Source organism: Tenrec ecaudatus, chromosome X (assembly GCF_050624435.1).
Source record: "Tenrec ecaudatus isolate mTenEca1 chromosome X, mTenEca1.hap1, whole genome shotgun sequence".
Lineage (NCBI taxonomy): Eukaryota > Metazoa > Chordata > Mammalia > Afrosoricida > Tenrecidae > Tenrec > Tenrec ecaudatus.
Genome location: NC_134548.1, coordinates 161,738,024 through 161,761,407, shown reverse-complemented (window position 1 = coordinate 161,761,407; position 23,384 = coordinate 161,738,024). Strand labels below are relative to the sequence as shown.

Genomic DNA, 23,384 nt, shown 5'->3' with positions numbered 1-23,384 from the left:
CTCGTTCTTCCTCTCTGGGCGTCCATGTCTGGATTTACATTGAGTGTGATATGAGATGAGAGACATCTCAGATATACTCTTTAGGACATTTTCTAAATCACACAATATTTTCATATGGTTAAGACCTGATTGTTTTTGCCCCTTTTCCTAATTAGCCTGTATAATAATCCCCCTAGAAAGTTAACTCAGGCGGGCCCACATTTTCAATGGGATAAGATTCCATGTCTATAAATGAAGACTGAGCCCACGAGCATCTGATGCAGGCAAATTCCTCCCGTGTCCTCCCGCCGAATCCTAGTGAGCCTTCCCATCGCTGTTAGAGACGCTGATGCTGTAAGATGCTGCAGAGCTCTAAGACAGCAGGTGGAATAACCAAGCACATGCTCCAGTGATGGCTTGGAGGGAGGACTTGCTAGAATAGAGCCCTTAAAGTTTCACCAGAATTGTGGTGTCTTCATAGGACAGACACCGGGATCCTTCATCCCGTATTATATATATTAACAAAAGTCACACGGGTGTAGTGGATTTCACATACCCAGGGGTATTCCACATGTGAGTAGTTACCACCAGCACGGTTTTCAAAATGTAAAAATATGTTTTCAAAAACATGACTTTGAAGAGGCTGGTTTCCCTGGCCTATTAGAGACAGGTAGAAGTCTCAGGACTGTTTAAGTCTGGAGTGCCTCCTGATCCCTAACTCAAGCCACTCCCATGGATCAACATGCAGCCAGACAATGAACAGCCGAAGAGGTGGGCACAAGGAGACTCGGTGATTGTGTGCTGGAAGCCACAGGGTGCAAAATTGATAAGCACTGAGCACTTAAGTGGAGAAGGACAGGATTTCCACCTCCTGAAACCACGCGTGTCTGGCAACCTCACAGGAGACCTACTTTGTCCTACTGCATCACCATGCGTTGGCGTGGACGCCATGGCAGTGAGTGAGGACTAGAAGGTGGGCAGTAGCCCCCGTGAGGGGAAAGAGCAGTAGGAGGAGGCCAGGAGTCAGCACAGAGGCAGCAACAAGGAGCCCAGAAGGCCTGAAAGGGGGAGCAGAGGGGCATGGAGAGAGGGAGGAATGGGAGGAGTGGTGTGACAGTGTGTGGGGCTGGGGGTGGCGGGTGGGATGGGCGAGAGGTAAAAGTAATGTCCCGAAACCAAAAATGTGTACTCAATGACTAGATCGCAGTGAACTTCTACATTTCTACTGAGCACGTCTTCTCTGTTAGCCGTCCCTTGCAGAATCATTCACATTCTAACGGATAACGCTCGAGGAAGACAGAAAGGACAACAAGGTATTTTTTGTCCATGTTGAAGTTTGTCTGTCAATTACACAGACAGTAAGGCATCATCCATGGAAGAATGGGAAAGGAAGACGGTGGCAATATGTTGTAAGTGTATTTTGCATAATTCTTGGTAGCTACACAGAGGAAGGCTAGCCTTCGTCTCCTAATCTTCGCTATCCACTCAGAATATCAGCACACGGGAAGGTGATTGAGAGGGTTGGCCTGTAACCTGCCTTGGTTTGGGGCACTGGGGGGGGAGGGGCTACCACATTCCATTGTTCAGTGTGCAGTGCCTTTCACAAGAAGGTGTCTTTCATGTACACTCAAATATGAACGTCACCTTTTTGAGAAACTTACTGTACACAAGTACAGCCCGTGTGGTGTCCCTGCGACAGATGTGAACCTCAGCATGGAGCTGCCATTTCTCACGTCCTGACATTCTCCCCTCAGTGCTGCCCCAGCTCACTGACTTGTTTGTGAGTTCACAGAGACTTCACTCTTAGGAGCTGTAGGCTTCAGCGGTCATGAAAACAGGCTTAACAACCCGTGATGTTTAGTTCAGTTCTATATGGGGTCACCAAGAATGGAAGGTGACTTGGGAGCAACTGTCCACACAAACAATGTTTCACCCTATTACTGAAGAAGCATTATTTTTGAGATATAAAATAAATCTTAGTTCAATTACATTGAACTCAGCGAAGGTAGATGAAAGTACAAGGAATTATAATTGCACATCTTCCCTCCTGATTTGGAGAGAGATATATGTATTTGTATACAGTTGTCAAAGTAGCAAAAGTCTTTTAAAAGACACGATAGAAAGTAATATTCTTTGATGTAAAGATTTGTGTCAAAGAATTTTAAGGTTCATAAATTTTAATGAAATTTACATGTTTATTTCCTTATATGATGTCCACTGGTGTTTTCCTGGGGAAGCAATACCGTTGAGTACTTTTGGAAATGACAAAGTGTAAAATGTTTGCCACCTGAATCTTTGTGTTTGTATATATATATATTTATTTATTTATTTTAAAAACATTCCCTTATCCCCATTGTAGTCGTTTTAAAATCAAACTTGCAAAACTGGAGGATAGGTTAAAAATAAAACCAAGTTTCCCATGTATCATTTCATAAAAAGTATAAACAAACATACAAAAAGTATCGAATTCTTGGAGGACGACAAGAAAGAAGAAGAGTTGATACCCAGGGAGCAAGTAGAACGAAATGTTCTGAAAATGATGGTGGCAACTTATAGAACTCATGTGCTTCACGCAATTGCTGTATGGATTGTATCAAAGAGCTGTAAAAGCCCCCAGTAAAATGATCCAGCGTAGGAACATAAATCAAACTAACAAAGGTTGAAAAAAGTATGAATTCCCTGGAATTTCCCTTATTTGAACCCACCTCATACTTTGCGTGATGATGTCGATTGTTCAACTCTTAATGGATTTGGTTTTCTTTAGTTTGAGTTTCAAATTGTACGAAAGGCTTCAATTCTTATCATTCACCAGCAAGTGCTTCAAGTCTTGTGTCTGTCAGCATGCAAGCCTGTGTCATTTGTATGTCACAGGTTGTTAATAAGCCTTCCTTCTATGCCGATTCCATGTTCTTCCTATAAAGCAGCTACTCTCACGATTTGATCATCATGCAGATTGAGGACGTTTGCTGAGCGGATTCAACGGGCACACCCACCATTCCTTGTTATGAACCATCTGTATTCTCTTATCATAGAACTGCCTCTACGTGCGTGTGCACGTCGCACAAGGCCCACTGGAGTGTTCTGGGATCCCCATTCTTCTCAGGGTTATCCACCATTTGTTATAAGGCACGCAAGTGAACGCCTTTGTATACGTAATGAAAGGCACGTGAAACCATCTTTCTGGGATTCTGTCCTTTGAGTCAACATCCATGTGTCAGTAGCAATGACATCCCTTGTTCCACTTCCCGTTCTGAGTCTGGCCGCTCTCGGTCAATGTACCTCATTCATTCGAAGGCTGCTCTAACTGTTAGCTTACAGGTGTATGTGTGCCCACAGCTTTTATTTCCCAAGTGTAAATATTCAACCGGGATGGCTGTCATGTGCTGCGCATGTCTAAATTTAGAATGGGTAATTCCCTGACTGGTTATGCTACTTTGGTTCTACAAAGAATATAGCCCATATAGAATTGCACGTATCCTCTCCAGCACTTTCTGCTTCTGAGAGAATGTGTTGTGCATTTTCTGAACCTGTGCATTTCTCATGGAGTTTCAGATTGTTCTTGAGTTAGTTTGCATACACTCATTGATGAAGCTGTCGAGCATCTGTCCTATATTTATTTTCCACCCCCACATCTTATTGGAAGTGCTCATCATTATTATTTTTGTTTCTTCATTTGTGCACTCTTACTGTTGTTTCGACTTAATTTATAAATAAGCCCTACACTCCAGATTCCTCTCCATCAGATCTAAACATGGTCTGAGTGGTGTTAAATGGAGGAAAAGTAAAGCTGAAGTGTACTTGGTGTCTCTAATGACTTCCAAGTTCATTTCAAATATTATATGTAGAGATATATGTATACATATATTCTGATTGTCAGCTATTTTGTGTGTGATTTATAAATTTTTTTTCTTGATTTTCTGTTTTTACACTTGTTAAATTTAATTTTTCAAAGGCAATATGTTTCTATCAGAATAGTAGTTACTACATTAAAATTTTCAATGAATTGTGTTTTGTAGCCACGTCCAATTTTGTTTACCACACTTATGAACTGAAATTTGCACACTGACATCTCTTTTCTGAGGAGTAGGGATTTCTTTTGCTTATTTTGTACCATCTTGATGGAAATCGCCATCACTTTTTATTATACATATTTTTGTCAACGAAACCCACCTTTCATTGTGTTTTACATGTTTTTTGTTAATTTATCAGCATAATCGTGCTTACCAAAATCTTTGGGGGAAAGAGCATTTGTGACTAAAATAGATATACTCTGCAAGTAGCTTGTGTGAAGATGTGGTAAGTAAATCATGCCCGTGGGGTTCGGTCCTGAATCTGATCTTTTCAGTTTTGAATGGTCCTTGTAGATACAGAGCAGCAGTTCTCAACTAGTGCATGGCGACTAGTTTTGGGGCCGAAGGACCCTTTAAAGGGGGTCTTTCGGTTCGTAACGACAGCAAAATGGCAGCTCTGAAGCAGCAATGAACATGATTTTATGTTTTGGGGGCAGCACAACATGAGGATCTGTCTTAAAGGGTTGCGGCATTAGGCAGGTTGAGAACCCACTGCTCTGCTCTAGAGGGAAGAGAACTTGTTCTTAAAACGGGTGACATCCTCTTAAATTAAGATTTGTTTTTTCATTGTAAGTGTGAAAAACACTTTCACCTCCTTATTTCCACCGTACTGTACAGCATTTGTCTCAGTCATACAGAGACAAATGCACAGGCCTGGGACTCAGAATGCCGATGTTGGGAAAGACCCATTCCCAGCAGAGCTCCCAGAAGAAGCTGAGAGAGGAGGAGCAGGGCAGCTCTTTGAAGCTCAGCCCATTGACTCCCATGGACAGCCATTCAGGTGAAGTTTTTGTTTGTGTCCCCTCTGTGTTGGATCTATCAGACAGCTCATCAGAGTTACACCTGGAGACTGTAAGCATCCTGTGCTGGGCAGAAAGCTCAGTCACGGGGAGAACGCACGCTGAGCAGATTCACGGAACTCTGTGTAGTGCCTCACTCAAAAAGGTGCCATTCAGTTATTGCTCAAATGTGATTGGTACTTTCTTGAGTGTGGTAATTCACATCATGTGCAACCACAAGTGGGGGCAGCGGTGGGCATCACCGTGTGTCTGTGTGCACAGGTGCACTCCCTTTAGTCTAGGTACCATCCTCCCAGAAGACGTTTCTCCAGAAGGCAGACCCAGGATCAGGGACCCGAACTACATTATCCAGTCCATACAGACCAATAGCGACCAGACCAGACACACTAGGGCTGTCCCTGTGGGTTTGTGGGACTGTAAGTCTTCCCAGGAGTATAAACCACCATCATTGTCCCACAAAACTGCCTGGTGGTTTGCAACAGCTGACCTTGCAGTTAGCAACCCAATGCCGAACCACTACGTTACCAGGGCTCCAGGGACCCTAGAGCCTCTGGGAAAAGCCATGCCCTGGTTCTGCAGCAGCACGATGCAGTGTGCTTATGTTCTCATTGTGGGCTATGTATTCCAGACATTGTTCTGATGAATACAGTGGCATCCCTTCATATGGCCAGAAAACACAAATAAACATCCTCGTGTATTGCCCGCAATGAGACCAGATCAACCTGAAGTCATCCACGATGACTCTGTGGACATGTCCTCGTTGGAAGCCTTAAAACTACACCTCTTCTGATTCCAGCTTGCATTGCTGGCAGAGCCCCATGCATACACTGCTGCAATTGTTGAATTATCTTCAGCAAAATCTCGCTTTCATGTCGTATTTGTGATATTGTTCTAAAATTTCTGTCTTCTCTTTGGTCAACTTACTTTGGGATGGGCACAGCTATGGAAAGGGAAAAAAATGGTTGGCTGGGGAAGTGATGGGCTGGAATTATATTATGAAAAAGTTTAGGCAGGGACATATCTGAACTTGTGGAGCTAGGGGACATTGATTAGACGTCTTTCTTTCTCAACTTTGTTCCTTCTTCAAAGATGACATGAGTACAATAAAATACACATACCTTTTTTTTTCTCAGAAAGATTGCTCTGGTCCTTCTTCTGTGTCTTTAAAATGAGCCTGCATTTACTACTTTGTTCTTCACTTCTTTCCATCTTTCTTGGAGACCACGTTGATGAGGGAATTGCAGGCTCTGTAAAGGGCATCTCAAATGGAAAGATGCCCTCAAAACACCATGGCCTCTGAAGTAAAGCTCAGAAAATGTCTATGAGCCTTCTCTGCCGCAATCCCGGTTATTATCACCCTTTAGAAAAAAAATCATTCTATTGGGTGCTCATACAACTCTTATCACAGTCCATCCACCTAGCCATCCATTGTGTCAAGCACATTGGTCCATTTGTTGCCATCATGAGTCTCAAAACATATCTTTTCTCCTTGAGCCTTGGAATCAGCTCCTCTTTTTCCCCTCACTCCCACCCTCCTTGTCAAACGAACCCTTGATAATTTATAAATTATGATTTTTATTATTTCATGTAGTGTACTATCCAATGTCTCCGTAAAGCCACGTTCACCCTTTGTAAGCAAGGTGCCCTCTTTCCCTCCTGGGCTCAGGGGCCTCTGTATCCTTCATCCCACCACCCACCGAGTATTCTCTCCTTCCCTGCCTGCAGAGTTCTGTGACCTGCTACTGCTTCATCTTCACCGCAGGAGTTCAAGTCAGATGGCCAGCAAGAGAGGGTTCCAGACCTTTGAGTGGCATGGCTGGAGGAGGTGAGCAGCGGATTTTCTACTTACTTGTTAGATCTAGAGAGTGTCGGCGTCTTATTCAATGGTCTTTTTAAAATCATTGGGGAAAGAGCAGGAGGAGGCATGAAATGATGTTTCCTTCTGTGACAGAGAGTAACTGGCAAGAGGACACAATAGATTTGAGCATGTGCAGGCTGCTATGAAAGCCTGCCAATCATGAAGGGAGAGGGCCCAGTGCGGCATGGAGGTGGGAGGCAGTGGGACGCGTGGTCCTCTGGGCCTTAGGACAAATGTAAGTGTCCACTCACAGCCCAAAGAGGGGTGTGGGGGGCTCTTTGTCAGGGGCAGGGTTCCCATCTTCTGACAGGTGTGCTGGGTGTGGTACCTTTGTCCATTAGGTGCCTTTCATATATTTCCGTACATTACGATTGCCCCTGATGGATATCAGTAATGCACTACTCTATGATGCACACGGTGACAGTGGGAGTACTCTGAGGGGGACTTGGTGGGAATACTGCATGCAGAAAGTGTCCTTCAGCTGTGTCCCAGGTGAACGCTCTCCACCCCTAGGTATGTGACTATCATGGGAAACTCTGCCGGTGATCACTGTGCTCCACACTGTGGGCTGTGCTCACCCTTGAACTGGCCTGCACCTGCTCTTCTTGGTCGTTCACCCATCAGCCATCACCATGGTGCTTCTCGTTCTTCCTCTCTGGGCGTCCATGTCTGGATTTTCATTGAGTGTGATATGAGATGAGAGACATCCCAGATATACTCTGTAGGGCATTTTCTAAATCACACAATATTTTCATATGGTTAAGACCTGATTGTTTTTGCCCCTTTTCCTAATTAGCCTTTATAATAATCCCCCTAGAAAGTTAAATCAGGCAGGCCCACATTTTCAATGGGATAAGATTCCATGTCTATAAATGAAGACTGAGCCCACGAGCATCTGATGCAGGCAAATTCCTCCCGTGTCCTCCCGCCGAATCCCAGTGAGCCTTCCCATTGCTCTAAGAGAGGCTGATGATCTATGAGGCTGCGGAGCTCTAAGTCTGCAGGTGGAATAACCAAGCGCATGCTCCAGAGATGGCTTGGAGGGAGGACTTGCCAGAATAGAGCCCTTAAAGTTTCACCAGAATTGTGGTGTCTTCATAGGACAGACACCGGGATCCTTCATCTACTATTATATATAGTAACAAAAGTCACACAGTTGTAGTGGATTTCACATACCCAGGGGTATTCCACATGTGCGTAGTTACCACCAGCACGGTTTTCAAAATGTAAAAATATGTTTTCAAAAACATGACTTTGAAGAGGCTGGTTTCCCTGGCCTATTAGAGACAGGTAGAAGTCTCAGGACTGTAAGTCTGGTAGTGCCTCCTGACCCCTAACTCAACCCACTCCCATGGATCAACATGCAGCCAGACAGTGAACAGCCGGAAAGGTGGGCACAAGGAGACTCGGTGATGGTGTGCTGGAAGCCACAGGGTGCAACATTGAAAAGCACTAAGCACTTAAGGGGAGAAAGACAGGCTTTCCACCTCCTTAAACCACGCGTGTCTGGCAACCTCACAGGGAGACCTACTTGGTCCTACTGCATCACCATGTGTTGGCGTGGACGCCATGGCAGTGAGTGTGGAGTAGAAGGTAGACATTAGCCCCCATGAAGGGTGAAAACAGTAGGAGGCCATGAGAAAGCACATAGGCAGCAACACGGAGCCCAGAAAGCCTGCACGGGCCAGAAGAGGGGCATGGAGAGAAAAGGTCCACCCATGGAGGAAGTGGGAGGAGTGGTGTGAAAGTGTGTGTGGGGGCGGGGGGGGGAGGGCGTGAGTTAAAACTGATGTCCCTAATCCAAAAATGTGTATGCAATGACTAGATCACAGTGAAATTCTACATTTCTCTTGAGCCACGTCATCTCTGTTAGCCTTACCTTTCAGAATCATTCACATCTAACACATAACGCTTGAGGAAGAGAAAAAGAGAACAAAGTATTTTTGTCCATTTTGAAATTTGTCTGTTAATTACACAGACAGTAAGGCATCATCTATGGAAGAATGGGAAAGGAAGATGGTTGGGAAGATGTTGTACGTGTCTTTTGTGTTATTCTTGGTAGCTACACAGAGGAAGGCTAGCCTTCGTCTCCTAGTCTTCGTTATCCACTCAGAATATCAGCACACGGGAAGGTGATTGGGAGAGGTGGCCTGTAACCTACCTTGATTTGGGAACTTGGGTGGGCTACCACATTCCATTGTTCAGTGTGCAGTACCTTTCACAAGAAGGTGTCTTTCATGTATACTCAAATATGAATGTTACCTTTTTGAGAAACTTACTGTATACAAGTAAAGCCCATACGGTGTCCCTGGGATAGATGTGAAATTGAGCATGGAGCTGCTATTTCTGACATCCTGTCATTCTCCCTTCAGTGCTGCCCCAGGTTACTGACTTTTTTGTGAGTTCACAGAGACTTCACTCTTAGGAGATGTAGGCTTGTGCGGTCAAGAAGAAGGCTTAACAACAAGCGATGTTTAGTTCAGCTCTACATTGGCTGACCAGGAATGGAAACTGAATTGTTAACAACTCTCCTCACAAACAATTTTTCACGCTTTTCAGGAGATGCATTACTTTTGAGCTATATAAAAAATCTTATTGTTATTACATTGAACTCAGAGAACTAAATGCAGGTTGGTGGAATGATAATTGTATAACCTGTGCTCCCAGGTGGAGAGTGAAATATGTATTTCTGTATAGCTCTCAATGTAGACAAGGACTTTTAAGTTTGAAAGAACAAGATGGAAAATAATAATATTGTGTGATGTAAAGAATTTGTATCTATTTCTAATTTTAATGTTCATTACTTATAATGAAATCTGCATGCTTATTTCTTCACGTGATTTCTTCTGCTGTTTTCCTGGGCTAACACAAAGTTGAGTACTTTTGAAAGTGACATATCCCAAAAAGCCTAAAAGGTTTACCATGTTAATCTTTGCAAAAAAGAAAATTCCCTTACCCCCATTCTATAGTTTAAGATCAAGGTTGAATAACTGGAGGGTCAGATAAAAATAAGCCAAGTTTCCTACATATCATTTCTTAAAAACTATGAACAAACCAAAAAATATCACGTTCTTAGATGAGGGAGCTAAAGAAGAAGAGCTGACACCAAGGGAACAAGTAGAAGGAAAACGTCCTGAAAATGACAATGACAACCTGTGTACAAATATGCTGGATACCATTGATGTGTAGACTGTTATAAATAGCTGTGAGAGCCCCCCAGTTAGGTGATTTAAGTTTTTAAAAAGAAAAGAAACCAACAAACACTGAACCAATGTGTAAATTCACTAGCATTTCCCTTATTTGAAGCACCTCATGTCTTGCGTGATGATGTTGATTGGTTATCTTGGGAGGGATTCGGTTTTCTTTTCTTTGAGTTTTAATTTTTTTACGAAAGGCTTCACTTCCATCATTCACGAGCAAGTACTTTGAGCCCTTGTCTGTTTCAACAAGCAAGCTTGAGTCATCCGCACATCACAAGTTGTTAGTAAGCCTTCCTTCACTCCTGGTTCCATGTTCCTGATCTTCTAAGCCAGCTTCTCTCATGATTTGATCATCATGCAGATTGAGTTTGATGAGAGGATACAAAGCTCACAACCACCATCCCTTAAAATAAACCATCAGTATTCTCTTGTTCTGTTCAAACAATTGCCTCTATGTGCATGTCCACGGTGTACAAGGCACACTGGAATGTTCTGGGATTCCCATTCTTCTCAAGGTTGTCCACCATTTGTTATGATACACACAGGAGAAAAACTGTGTGTCCTTATTGAAAGACAAGTGAGACCATCTTTCTGGGATTCTGTCCTTTGTCAAGATCCATCTGTCAGTAGCAATGACATCCCTTGTTCCATGTCCTGTGCTGAGTCTGGTCGAGTCGTCTGGCCATTCTCTGACAATGTAGGCATTCGTCGTGAGTCTGTTCTAACTGTTAGCAGGCAGGTGTATGTGTGAACACAGGTTTCATTTCACGAGTGTTAATATTGAACTAGGATCTCTGTCATGTGCTGAGCGAATGTCTCTATTTAGAATAGGTAATTCCCTGAATGGTTAAGCTACTGTGGTTCGATAAAGAATATAGCCCCTATTCAATTGCATGTATCCTCTCTAGACCTTCTACTGGTGAGAGAATTTGCTGTGCGTTTTCTGAACGTGTGCATGTCACATGGAGTTACAGCTTATAATTGAGTTATTTTGCATACACTCATTGAGGAAAGATATTGAGCATCTTTTCCTAAATTTATTCTCCACCTCTGCATCATATTTGAATTTTTGGACAGTATCATTTTTATCTCTGCTTATGTGTCCTGTTATTGTTGTTTGACTTAATTTCAAAACATTTCTTACCCTCCAGATTCCTCCCCCTCAGATCTAACCATTGGTCTGAGTGGTGATAAATGGAGGAAAAGTAAAAATGAAGTGGACTTGGATTCTTGAATGACTTACAAGTTCATTTCAAACAATAAAATGCATATATAAATAGTTACATGTATTTTCTGATTGTAAACCTTTCTGTGTGTGATTACTAAATCTGATCCTTAATCTGCTGTTATTGTACTTGTTTTACTCAATTGTTCTGAGACAATCTTTTTATTTCTATTACAGTAGGGTTACTTCTTTAAAATTTTGAATGAATTTTTTTGTGGCCACATCTAACTCTTATTGACCTACCTTTATGAGTTCAGTTTACACACTGACATCTTGACTATGAAGAGTATTGATTTCCTTCTTTATTTTGTACCATCTTTATGCAAATTTCTCTCACATTTTGTATTATATCTGCTCCTCATTTTGGCCTCCCTCCCCACCCTCCCTCCCTCCCTCCCTCATGAATCCTTGATAATTTCAAAATTATAATTACTTTGTCATGTCTGCCCAATATCTCCCTTCTCCCACATTCACCGTTTGTAAGATGCCCTCTTTCCCTCCTTTGGCGGAGGGGACTCTGTATCCTTCATCTCACCACCCACCGATTATTCTCTCCTTCTCTGCCTACAGAATCCTTTGAGCTGCTACTGCTTCATCTTGCTAGCAGGAGTTCAAGTCCATAGGCCAGCTAGAGAGATCTGGAGAGAGGGTTCCAGAACATTGAGTGACATGGCTGGAGGAGGTGAGCAGTGGATTTTCTGCTCTCAGCTTTAAGATCTAGAGGGTTTTCGCGCCCTATTTAATGGTCTGTTTATAATCATAGGGGAATGAGCTGGCCTAGGCATGAAATGATGTTTCTTCTGTGAGAGAGAGACTGTGTGCAGCAACAGAGAGCCCCGAAAGCAGAAAGGGGCAGCAGAGAGTCAGGTAGTGAAAAGGACATCCCGGGGAGGGAGTGGCTGGAATGGTGTGACAGTGTGTGTTTGGGGGTCAGGCTATGGGGAGGGCTAAAACTGATGTCCCGAAACCAAAATGTGTATGAAATTACTAGATCGTAGTGAACTTGTACATTTCTACTGAGCCATGTCATTTCTCTTAGCCGTACCTTGCAGAATCATTCACATTCTAACAGATAATGCTTGAGGAAGAGAGAAAGGACAACAAGGAATTTTTTATTTATGTTGAAATTTGTCTTTTAATTACAGAGGGAATAAGGCGTCATCCAGGGGCGAATGGGAAAGGAAGACAGTAGGGAACATGTTATATGTGTCTTTTGTGTAATTCTTGGTAGCTACACAGAGGAAGGCTAGCCTTCGTCTCCTAATCTTCGTTATCCACTCAGAATATCAGCACTTGGGAAGGTGATTGGGAAGGTTGGCCTGTAACCTGCCTTGTTTTGGGGCACTTGGGGGGGGGGCTACCACATTCCATTGTTCAGTGTGCAGTGCCTTTCACCAGAAGGTGTCTTTCATGTACACTCAAATATGAACGTCACCTTTTTGAGAAACTTACTGTACACAAGTACAGCCCGTGTGGTGTCCCTGGGACAGATTTGAACCTCAGCATGGAGTTACCATTTCTGAAGTTCTGACATTCTCCCTTCAGTGCTACCCGAGCTCATTAGCTTGTTTGTGAGTTCACAGAGACTTCACTCTTAGGAGCTGTAGGCCTGAGCGGCCATGAAGAAGGCTTAATAACCAGTGATGTTTAGTTCAGTTCTACATGAGGTGACCAGAAATGGAAACTGACTTGTGAACAACTGTCCACAAAACAATGATTTCATCCAAATTTTGAAGATGTTTTAATTGGGAGGTACATAAAAAAATCATACTGTGATTACATTGAACTCAGAGAAGGTAGATGAAAATAAGTGTACTGACAATTATAAATCTCAAACCCAGAGGTGGAGGATTATATACGTATTTTTGTACAGTTGTCAAGATGGGAAAAGTCTTTAAAGTTTTAAAGGACAAGGTAGAAAATAATGGACATTCTGTGATATACAGAATTTTTCTCAATTTCTAAATTTAACATTCATGAGTTTAAATTGGCATGCTCATTTGTTTATGATGTCCCTTGGTTTTTTCCTGGGGAAACATCAAACTTGAGGACTTTTGAAAATGACGTACCCCAAGAAGTCTAAAATATTTACCACTTGAATCTTTACATTCAAAATAAAATAACATTCTCTTATCCCCATTCTAGTAGTTTAATATCAAGCTTGCATAAATAGAGGATAAAAAAATCAAGTGTCACATGTTTCATTTCATTAAATGTGTAAAACCACCAGCATTTACCTTATTTAAAGCCACTTATACTTTGCATGTAAATGTCTATTGATCAACTTGTGATGGATTTCGTTTTCTTTTCTTTGAATTTTAATTTACAGGAAAGGCTTCAATTCTCGTCATTGATCAACAAGTGCTTCAAGTCCTTGTCTCTTTCTGCAGCCAAGCTCGTGGTATCTGCATATTACAGCTTATTAATGAGCCTCCCTTCAATCCTTATTCCACATTCTTCTCCATATAAGCCAACTTCTCTCATTATGTGACCACAATACAGCTTAATTTTGATGAGAGGATACAACGCTAACTCACTATTCCTTATTATTAACTATGCAGTATTCTCTTGTTCTGTTCCAACAACTGCCTCTAGGTGCATGTCCACATTGCACTAGGCCCACGGGAGTGTTCTTGGATTCCCATTCTTCTCAGTGTTATCCACCATTTGTTATGATACACAGAGGAGAACGTTTGTGTTTCCTTATTGAAAGACAAGTGAAACCATCTTTCTGGGATTCTGTCCTTTGTCAAGATCCATCTGTCAGTAGCGATGACATCCCTTGTTCCATGTCATGCGCTGAGACTGGCCGAATCATCTGGCCACTCTTTGTCAATGTAGGCATTCATCATGAGTCTGTTCTAACTGTTAGCAGGCAGGTGTATGTGTGAACACAGGTTTCATTTCACGATTGTTAATATTGAACTAGGATCTCTGTCATGTGCTGAGCGAATGAATGTCTCTATTTAGAATAGGTAATTCCCTGAATGGTTAAGCTACTGTGGTTCGATAAAGAATATAGCCCCTATTCAATTGCATGTATCCTCTCTAGACCTTCTACTGGTGAGAGAATTTGCTGTGCTTCTTCTGAACCTTTGCATTTCACATGGAGTTTCAGCTTATGTTTGAGTTATTTTGCATACACTCATTGAGGAAAGATTTTGAGCATCTTTTCCTAAATTTATTCTCCACCCCTGCATCATATTTGAATTTTTGGACAGTGTCATTTTTGTCTCTGCTATGTGTCCTGTTATTGTTGCTTGACTTAATTTCAAAATATTTCTTACCCTCCAGATTCCTCCCCCTCAGATCTAACCATTGGTCTGAGTGGTGATAAATGGAGGAAAAGTAAAAATGAAGTGGACTTGGATTCTTGAATGACTTACAAGTTCATTTCAAACAATAAAATGCATATATAAATAGTTACATGTATTTTCTGATTGTAAACCTTTCTGTGTGTGATTACTAAATCCGATCCTTAATCTGTTGTTATTGTACTTGTTATACTCAATTTTTCTCAGTCAGTATTTTTAATTCTATTATAATAGGGTTCCTTCTTCAAAATTTTGAATGGAGTTTTTTTCTGGCCACATCTAACAATTGGTGACCTACCTTTATGAGATCAATTTTATACACTGACATCTTGACTATGAAGAGTATTGATTTCCTTGTTTATTTTGTACTATATTTAGGCAAATTTGTATCACATTTTTTATTATATGCGCTCCTAATTTTGGTTTCCATCCCCACCTTCCCTCCCTCATTAATCCTTGATAATTTCAAAAGTATAATTACTTTGTAATTTCTGCCCTATATCTCCCTTCTCCCACTTTCATCTTTTGTAAGTAAGATGCCCTCTTTCCCTCCTTTGGCGGAGGGGACTCTGTATCCTTCATCCCACCAAACCCTGTATTCTCTCCTCTGCCTGCAGAGTCCTGTGAGCTGCTACTACTTCATCCTCACCACAGGAGTTCAAGCCAGTCAGCCAAGAGAGATGGTTCCAGACCTTTGAGTGACATGGCTGGAGGAGGTGAGCAGTGGATTTTCTGCTTAGCTTTAGGATCTGGAGGTGTAAGCGCATTATTCAAGGTATGTTTATTATCATGGGAGAAAGAGCAGGACGAGGCATGAAATCATGCTTCCTTCTGTGAGAGAGAGTGACTGGGAACAGGACACAGTGGATCTGATCATGTGCAGGATGGTATGGAAAGCCTGCCAGGCATGAAGGGAGAGGGCCCAGTGCGGCAGGGAGGGGGAAGGCAGTAGGATGCGTGGTGCTCTGGGCCTTCGGACAAATGCCAGTGTCCACTCACAGCCCAAAGGGGACGGGGGCTCGTTGTCAGGGGCAGGGTTCCCATCTTCTCACAGGTGTCGTGGGTGTGATACCTTTGTCCATTAGGTGGCTTTCATATAATTCTGTGCAATATGATTGCCCCTGATGGATATCAGTAATGCACTACTCTATGATGCACACGGTGACAGTGGGAGCACTCTGAGGGGGACTTGGTGGGAATACTGCATGCAGAAAGTCTCCTTCAGCTGTGTCCCACGTGAACGCTCTCCACCCCTAGGTATGTGACTACCCTGGGAAACTCTGCAGGTGATCACTGTGTTCCACACTGTGGGCTGTGCCCACCCTTGAACTGGCCTGCACCTGCTCTTCTTGGTCTTTCGCTCATCAGCCATCACGATAGTGGTTCTTATTCTTCCCCTCTGGGCGTCCATGTCTGGATTTTCATTGAGTGTGATATGAGATGAGAGACATCCCATGTATACGCTGTAGGGCATTTTCTAAATCACACAATATTCTCTTATTTTTAAGGCACACATGGTTTTGTCTCTTTTATTAATAAGCCTGTATAATAATCCCCCTAGAAAGCTAAATCAGGCGGGCCCACATTTTCAATGGGATACGATACCAGGTCTGCAAATGAAGACTGAGCCCAGGAGCATCTGATGCAGGCAATTTCCTCCTGTGTCCTCCCACTGAATCCCAGTGAGCCTTCCCATTGCTGTTATTGAGGCTGATGCTCTAAGAGGCTGTAGAGCTTTAAGGAGCCCAGATGGAAGCAAGGGGCATGGAGGGAAAAAGTCCACCCAGGTAGGAAGTGGGATGAATGTTGTGACAGTGTGTATGGGGTGGGGGTGGGATGGGGGGTTTAAAACTGATGTCCTGAAACAAAAAAAATGTGTATTCATTTAGTACATCGCAGTGAACCTCTACATTTCTACCGAGCCACTTCATCTCTCTTAGCCTTCCCTTGCAGAATCTTTCACATTCTAACAAATAACCCTTGAGCAAGAGAAAAGGAGAACAAGGTATTTTTGTCCATGTTGAAATTGGTCTGTCAATTACACAGACAGTAAGGCATCATACAGGGAGGACTGGCAAACGAAGACGGTGGCAAGATGTTGTAAGTGTATTTTGCATAATTCTTGGTAGCTACACAGAGGAAGGCTAGCCTTCCTCTCTTAGCCTTCGTTATCCCCTCAGAATATCAGCACTTGGGAAAGTGATTGGGAGAGGTGGCCTGCAACCTGCCTCGGTTTGGGGCACTTGGGTGGGCTACCACATTCCATTGTTCAGTGTGCAGTGCCTTTCACAAGAAGGTGTCTTTCATGTGCACTCAAATATGAATGTCACCTTTTTGAGAAACTTACTGTACACAAGTACAGCCCGTGTGGTGTCCCTGGGACAGATGTGAAACTCAACATGGAGCTGCTATTTCTGATGTCCTGACATTCTCCCTTCATTGCTGCCCCAGGTCACTGACTTGTTTGTGAGTCCACAGAGACTTCACTCTTAGGAGCTGTAGGCTTCAGTGGCCATAAAGAAGGCTTAACAAGCAGTGGTATTTAATTCAGTTTTACATGGGCTGACCAGGTATGGAAACTGACTTGTCAGCAACTGTCCACAAAAACAATGATTTCTTCCAAATTCTGAAGATGTGTGCTGTAGTTTATTGTGCCAGCCTGGCACATAAACACGAGCAGGATTAACTGCAGTACTGAGGGATAAATGGCTCGGTGAGCCTCACCTTGGTTGTTCTGTGCCTCAGTTTAAAGGGGTACATTAACTGTGGGATGCCTAGCTTGTGGATTGTGTTCCTGTAAGTTGAGATCCCTTTAAGCTCACATGATTCGAATGTTCATCTCTGGAGCTTGGACCGACAGTTCATGTCAGTTGGGGACCTGCCTTGGTTTTTGCTGCCTGCATATATATAGCCCAGCTCTTTCTACAGAAGGGGACTGACAACTGGTGGCTCTCAAGCCTTAAAGGACTGCTAGTGTCTCACTGTTTTATAATTTAACTCTTAATTTCTTGTATTATCTATCTGTATACAATTTAACGGTTCATTTTTTGAATTATATATCTATCTTGATACATATATTTATGTATAATTACTAGCATTCTGGCTTGTCTCTCTAGAGAACCCTGTCCAACACAATGTGTTAATTGGGATGTGCATAAAAATAATCTTACTGTTATTACATTAAACTCAGAGAAGGTAGATGAAAATAAGTGGATTGATAATTTTAGACCTCAACCCCGGAGGTGGAGGGTTATATACATATTTTTGTACAGTTGTCAAGGTGGGAAAAGTCTTTAAAGTCTTAAAGGACTGGGTAGAAAATAATGGACATTGTGTGATATAAAGTATTTCTCTCAATTTCTAATTTTAACATTCATAAATTTAAATTGGCATGCACATTTGCTTATGATATCCCTTGGTTTTTTCCTGGGGAAACATCAATGTTGAGGAATTTTGAAAATGACATACCCCAAGAAGTCTAAAATATTTACCACCTCAATCTTTGCATTGAAAATAAAATAACATTCCCTTATCCCCATTCTAGTAGTTTAATATCAATCTTGCATACATCAAGGATAAAAAAATCGTTTCATATGTTACATTCCATAAAATGTATAAATAAAACAGCATTTACCTTATTTAAAGCCACTTATACTTTGCACGAGAATGTCTATTGGTTAACTTGTGATGGATTTCGTTTTCTTTTCTTTGAATTTTAATTTACAGGAAAGGCTTCAATTCTCGTCATTGACCAACAAGTGCTTCAGGTCCTTGTACTTTCAGCAAGCAAGCTCGTGATATCTGCATATTACAGGTTATTAATGAGCCTTCCTTCCATTCTTATTCTGCATTCTTCTCCATATAAGCCAACTTCTCTCATTATGTGACCACAATACAGCTTAATTTTGATGAGAGGATACAACGCTGACTCACACTATTCCTTATTATTAACTATGCAGTATTCTCTTGTTCTGTTCCAACAACTGCCTCTAGGTGCATGTCCATATTGCACTAGGCCCACTGGAGTGTTCTGTGATTCTCATTCTTCTCAGTGTTATCCACCATTTGTGATGATACACACAGGAGAATGACTGTGTATCCTTAATGAAAGACAAGTGAGACCATCTTTCTGGGATTCTGTCCTTTGTCAAGATCCATCTGTCAGTAGCAATGACATCCCTTGGTCCATGTCCTGTGCTGAGTCTGGCCGAGTCGTCTGGCTGCTCTCTGTCAGTGTAGGCATTCATCATGAGTCTGTTCTAACTGTTAGCAGGCAGGTGTATGTGTGAACACAGGTTTCATTTCACGAGTGTTAATATTGAACTAGGATCTCTGTCATGTGCTGAGCGCATGTCTAAATTTAGAATGGATATTTCCCTGAATGGTTATTTTACTTTGCTTCTATAAAGAATATAGGCCCTATTCAATTCCATGTATCCTCTCCAGCACTTTCTAATGGTGAGAGAATTTGTTGTGCATTTTCAGAACCTTTGCATTTCTCATGGAGTTTCCGCTTATTCTTTAGTTAGTTTGCATACACTCATTGACTAAAGATGTTGAACATTTTTTCCTATTTTCCATCGCTGCAACATATTTGAAGTGCGCAACATTATGACTTTTTTCTCTGCTTATGTGTACTGCTATTGTTGTTTTGACTTAATTTAAAAATATTTCCTACCCTCCGGATTCCACCCCCTCAGATCTAAGCATTGATGTGAGTGGTAATACATGGAGGAAAAGTAAAACTGAAGTGAACTTGGTGTCTTTAAGGATTACAAGTTCATTTCAAACAATAAAATGTATTTATAGATATTTTTATATATTCTTGATTGTAAGCATTTCTGTGGGTGATTTATAAATTTGATCCTTAATCTGTTGTTATTTTACTCGTTGCATATTCCTTTCCAAAGGTGATATGTTTTAATTCTGTTACAGTGGGAATTACTACTTTATAATTTTGTATGAATAAATTTCCTTGCCTTATCTAATAATTTTTGAAATGCCTTTGCTGTTGAATTTTACCCATTTTCATATTGACTTAGAAGAGTAGGTTTTTTGTTTGTTTCCCTACTATTTTTCAGCTAATCACTACCACATTTGTATTACAAATTTTTTTGTTAACCATACTTACATTGAAAGTATTGGACAAGGTGCTGTAATTAATCATGCTTGCAAAAATATGTGCGTGTGAAGACACGCCTGGCTAAAATATATATAGTGTGCAAATAGCTTGTGTGAAGATATGGGAACTAAATCATGCCAGTGAAGTTATTTCCTTATCTAATCATTTCAGTGCTAAGAGGACCCCTGTAGATACCGAGGAAAGAAAAACTTGTCAATAACATGTATGCCATTCTCCGCAATTACATTTTGTTTTTGTTCTTTGGCATTTTTTGTTATAAGTGTGAAAATCTGCTTCATGTGCTTACTTCCACCATAAGGAAGAGCAGTTGTCCCAGTGATACAGTCCTGAGATGTGCAGGCCTGAGTCTCAGAATGCCGATATTGGGAAAGACCCTCTCCCAGCAGAGCTCCCAGAAGAGGCTGAGGAGAGGAACAGGGCAGCTCTTTGATGCTAAGCCCATTGTCTCCCATGGACAGCCATTCAGGTGAAGTTTTTGATTGTTTCCCCTCTCTGTTGGATCTATCAGCTAGTTCATGGGGACCTCACCTGGGGCCTGGAAGCATCAGGTTGAAAGGTCACTGGCCGGGAGAGGTGGACTGAGCTGACACACAGAGCTCTGTGTAGTGCCTCACTCAAAAAGGTGCCATTCAGTTATTGCTAAAATGTGATTGGTACTTTCTTGAGTGTCGTACTTCACATCATATGCAACCACAAGTGGGGGCATCGGTGGGCATCGCCATGTTTCTGTGTGCACAGGTGCACTCCCTTTACTCTAGGTGCCATCCTCCCAAAAGTCTTTTCTCCAGAAGGCAGAGCCAGTGTCAGAGATCCAAACTCTATCATCCAGTTCATACAGACCAATAGTGACCAGATCAGACACGCTACCATTGTCCCTGGGGGTTTCTGAGACTGTAAGTCTTCCCAGGAATAGAAATCACCATCTTTCTCCCACAGAGCTGGCTGGTGGTTTCCAACAGCTGACCTTGCAGTTAGCAGCCCAAAGCTTAACCGGGGCTCCAGGGATCCTAGAGTTGCTGGGAAAATCTCTTCCAGATGTTCTTCAGGAGTTTACCGCATGTTGTCCACAAAGGGCCTGAGCCCCTTGGGAATAAGAGGTGGCCATGTTCATCATTCCTTCCTCCTTTACCCCCTTAGTTTCCCTTTCAGACACCAGCTCCATGTCACCTCTGAGAGGCCTCACACTTCACGTCTTCCCTCACACCGCTCTGATATCCGCCTTTGGAAAACTAGCTCCCTCTGTGTTCCCTTTGTCTTTGGCATCCTTTATTGTAAGCACCATATTTTTGGTAATTGTACTAAAATGAACATTTGTTCATTTTCTGAAAAGTTTTACCGGAGGCCTTTGGAAAAGAAGAATAGTTCCTAGAATTTGCTCTGTTTTTGGAGGGTGTACTCCCTTAACCCAGCTCCCTCAAGGAGCCTGGAGGAGGGATACAAGCAGGGATGACAGAGGGCCAGCACCCAGGCCTGGAGCTCATGGCAGGATGGCAGCCCCTGCTGCGAGGCTTTTTGTCTAGTCTCCATTTCTGCACTGGGAGATGAGGTCTTCCTGGATGTCAACTCCTAACCATGGCTGGAAACTAATATTGGTGGATTTTGCTGCATGTTTACAAACAGCCTGTTGTCTGTGTTTGGTTGAACAAAGCTCTCTAGCTTTGGTGGAAATTTTCCTTGTAATGAATGATGAGGATGAAAAATGCTTTATTATGTCCCTTCATATATCTGTGTACTGCTCAGGTCTGCCTCCTTCCATACTGCACCCCAAGGGATTCCCAACCACTCCTGCTATGACTTCAGTGGTACAAATGTACTCTCACACACTGAGTGCTTTGAGAGGGAGGGTTTGTGTGTTTTTGTGTAAGCATGCATGTACTTTGCAATTCTCAGGTGTGCACGTTATCATTTCATTTTTGTTTGTACTTTTTTCATGTTTTTCAAATCTTTTTTGCGGGGCTCATACAACTGTTACCACAATATACATAAATCAATTGTATAAAGCACGTTTGTACAGTCATTACCCTCATCATTCTCAAAACAATGGTTCTCCATGTAAATCCCTGTCATCAGCCTCATTTTCCCCCTCCCTCCCTGCTCCCCCCTACCTCATGAACCCATGATAATTTATAAATTATTTTTATTTTGTCATATCTTACACTGTCTGACTTCTCCCTTCAGTCACTTTTATGTTGTTCATGTCCTAGGGAGAAGGTTATATATAGAACCCTGTAATCAGTTTTCCCTCTCTACCCTACCCTCCTGATATTGCCACTCTCACCACTGGTCCTGAAGGGGTCATCTGTCCTGGATTCCCTGTGTTTCCAGTTCCTATCTGTACCAGTGTACATCCTCTGGGTATGCAGACGTGCAAGGTAGTATTGGGATTATGATAGTAGGGGGTGGGGTGGAAGCATTTAGGAACTAGAAGAAATTTGTGTGTTTCATCGTTGCTACACTGCACCCTAACTCGCTTGTCACCGCTCTGTGAACCCTCCTTAATGGGATGGCCAGTTGCCTTCAGATCCTCTTTGGTTCCCCACTCCTTACTCCCCCTCATTCACCATGATAAGATTTTTTGCTCTTTGATGACTGATACCTCATACCTTTTATACCTCTTGATCACACTGGCTGGTTTGCTTCCCTGTGGGCTTTGTTGCTTCTGAGCTAGATGACTGCTTGTTTGAGTTCAAACCTTCAAGAATCCAGACGCTGTATCTTTGGGTAGCCAGGCACCGTCAGCTTTCTTCACCACATTTGCTTATGCACATATTTTTCTTCAATGATCTCATCTGGGAGGTGATCACATAATGATATGATTTTTTGTTCTTTGATGCCTGATAACTGATCCTTTTGGCACCTAGTGATCACACAAGTTGGTGTGTTTTTTTCATGTTGACTTTGATGGTTCTGAGCTAGATGGCCTCTTGTTTACCTGCAAATTTTCAAGATCCTAGGTGGTATATCTTTTGATAGCCAGATTCGATAAGCTTTCTTCACCACATTTGCTTATGCACCTGCTTTGTCTTCAGCGATCTTGTCAGGAACGTGAGCCTTATGGAATGCCATTAGTAGAATAAAGTATTCTTGCATTGAGGGAGTATTTGAGTGAAGGCCCTATAAATATATGCACATAAATCTATTGCCCCATCTTCATAAATAAAAATATTTACATAATGTACATGCCTTTATTTGGACCTCTATAAATGCCCTTTGCCTCCTAGCTCTTTTCTCTGTTTCCTTTTACTTTCCTTTTGTTCTATTGTCCTGATCAGCCTTCATTTGTGTTACAGTAATTCCTCTGGATTACATAACCCTTGATCACGCCCTACCAGATTTCCCACATCCTCCTCACAACCGATTTTTGATCTCTTGTTTTTCCCTTGTCCCTGGGTTTCTTAACACACCACCTCCCAGTCGCCCATGTCCCCCCAGAACCTTCAGTTCCATTGTTTTCTCCTACAGATTTTTTATCCAGCCTATCTTATTTAGACAGCTCTGCGGAGATTATAACATGCACAACAATACGACACAGAAAAACGAAGCAACAAAATAAAACAAAACAACCAAAATTAAAAGCCAATGAGAAAATCAAAGCAGAGCAGACCAAAAGAAAAAATAAACAAAACACAACACAACAACAAAACAGGAAAGCTTATAGTTAGTTTAAGGACTATTTTTTGGCCTTTAGGAATGTTTTCCTTTCGAGTCTGCTGGAGTTCAAAGCCCTGTCCCCAAAGTCTATTTCTGGTAACTCCTGGAAACTTCATTGCTCTGTTTCCCTGGCTGGTCTGTTGC

The 23,384-nt window shown here is 42.2% G+C and overlaps 2 non-coding genes across 2 annotated transcripts; both read left to right on the top strand.

Annotated features, from left to right (window-relative positions):
• Positions 1–11,049: 11,049 nt before the first annotated feature.
• LOC142435434 (small nucleolar RNA SNORA61) lies at positions 11,050–11,169 on the top strand. Its single transcript, XR_012781492.1, has one exon. It is a non-coding gene; the product is annotated as a small nucleolar RNA SNORA61 (small nucleolar RNA).
• Positions 11,170–14,417: 3,248 nt separating this feature from the next.
• On the top strand, positions 14,418–14,537 carry LOC142435433 (small nucleolar RNA SNORA61). The gene has a single exon (XR_012781491.1). It is a non-coding gene; the product is annotated as a small nucleolar RNA SNORA61 (small nucleolar RNA).
• Positions 14,538–23,384: the final 8,847 nt, after the last annotated feature.